The sequence below is a fragment of the Larus michahellis genome, chromosome Z (assembly GCF_964199755.1).
Source record: "Larus michahellis chromosome Z, bLarMic1.1, whole genome shotgun sequence".
Classification (NCBI taxonomy): Eukaryota; Metazoa; Chordata; class Aves; order Charadriiformes; family Laridae; genus Larus; species Larus michahellis.
The window spans coordinates 87,640,121-87,642,367 of NC_133930.1; positions in this window are offsets into that span (position 1 = coordinate 87,640,121).

Sequence of the window (2,247 nt, forward strand, 5' to 3'; positions counted from 1 at the left end):
CATTGCGTCCTTACAGTTACTGCTGCATGCATGTTTTATGTGTGCCCCAGCACACATGCTGATGTGTGATGTTCACTAACCCTGACATTCCTCCTGGAAAGGTACCTGGGATTTGGCTGTGTCCTGCACAAACAGCAGTGATGTATTTCATGGGCACAGCAGAAAGCATTTTTCATGCATCTAAACTGATATGTTACTTCACACGTTGTTGCTGGGAAAAAAAAAAAAACAAACAAAAAAAGCCCTTATTTCTGATGACTATGTCTAACCACCAGTGGAAGGACTTGAACGTCTTCTGAGGTAAACCACTATCTCATATGCTTATGCATTTCTCCTTCACATCAAGAGCCTTTTACAACACCTGGAGTTCAGTGCCTACAGCGTCAGTAGGGCCTGCTGCAGCAGAAGCTGTTGGTGGACACTGGCTGTTGCTCCCTATGTAGACTCAATTTGTGTCTGCCGGTCCCTGTTGCTTTGCTGTGCCCTCTTTCAGTGTCCCATGGGCTCTTCCAGGTCTTGCTTTTCTTGTACCCCTGCTCATTAGCTGTGGGTGTGTAGTTAAAGGTCTGCACTTGGGCTTCAGCATAAGAGACTTAAACTTTCTAATTGAGCCCGAGTTTGCTAGGCAGCAGAATACGCTAACCCAAACCACCTGGCAGTGCTGCCCTCCCCAGTGGCTGAAGGTATTTCCGCCACCCTGTCCTTGTGTGGCCAGGAAAACAGACTGCTCTTGGGTAGCTAGCTTGCTTGCGGGCACACTGTGAGAGCAGCAGCTGTTGGGGACCTGGCGTAGGGCTGCTGTAGGTTGCCAGGTTCCTGTGGGTGTTCGCTTGCCTGGCTGTTAGAGTCTACCTGGTTAGGGAGCTCTTGTAGGGGTGCTGCAGCAGTCCCTTCTGCCCCAGGTGCCGTCCTTTTCCACACCAGGCTTCAGTTGCAAGAACTTGCCTTTCTCCCTCCAGAAGCATTAAAGAATGAGTAAAAAGTGGGGGTGCCCTCCCTCAGATGTTACAAAACCACAAGACAAGCCTGTCCCCACACTGCCCTTGTGCTTGGGGAGATGTGGCAGAGCTGGCTGCCTCCTGTGGCCCGCCCATGCTCCTCTGGTGCAGACTCCTCCATCCTGAGCACAGTTGGCTGCAGCAACAGCGCGTCATGCAGTACTCCTGCTGCAGGCACCGCTCAGAGAAAGCCAGCCGTTCCCCAACAAGCCCCTCGGTTAGACACCAGCAATGGGGACCTGCCTCTGCCTGCTTCATCAGAGACACTAAGGTCATGCCTCCAGCACTGGCATGCTGATTCACTGGGGATGCACAGATAGATGACCTTCAAGGGCTAACAGCTCATACTCAGCTAGGGATATACCGCACGTGACAGAAAAAGAGCTACTGATGAGATTGGGAAAAGGGGCTTGCCCTCTCCTCAGGAGGCCAGCGTAATGGGTCACCAATGAAGGTGGCATTTCAGTCTCTGGGCTTACATGTTCCTTCTGGAAGACACAGATCTGAAAGTGGCATGGCGGGGGAGGGGCGGGGTCTAATCAGGAACTTTCTCAAGCATCAGCAAATGGAAATAGAAGAGCAGGGTAACACGCAGAAACCATATCAGAAGAGCAGGATATGATGTTGCCTCCCTGGCCTGGGACAGCCCTCTCTTCAGCCCTTGCAAGGAAAAGCAGTTAAATATAGCACAGCTTTGTTCCCAAAGAGGTTTCCATTACGAGTCCAGGCACACCCTCAGCTACAGAAGGTGAACAAAGCAGCCTGGGTTCCTTCATGTCGGGCCTGGGTGGGATTTGACATCACTCAAGTTCACAGAGTCTGCCTGGAGAGTCAGGAGGGTGAGGAAAGGCAGGCAAAACGCTCCTGTCTTTATCCACAGGCGACAGAAGAAGGCTAAGACAACACCTTGTTGACTGGCCACCTGCAAGGCCTTTGGGAGATGAGGGACAAGCCCCAGGCAAGATACATAAGCCACTGAAGTACTCTATGAATTTGCATATTACATACGGACTGTGTACGCAGAATTACAGAAAGCTAAGCTGGAGAGCAGTATGCCCTGCCCCATGACTATCCCCTGGACAGGGCAGCTCTTGGTGGAGCTAAGCTGACATGCGTGGACACGTCCTTCTGTGACCATTCTCACACTGTGGGACTAAACATCCTGTGTGGGAGACCCTGGTAGTGGACAGAGGGAACATGGCTGGGCTCTTCCCCACCCAGTGCACTCATGTGCTACCAAACAGCCCCA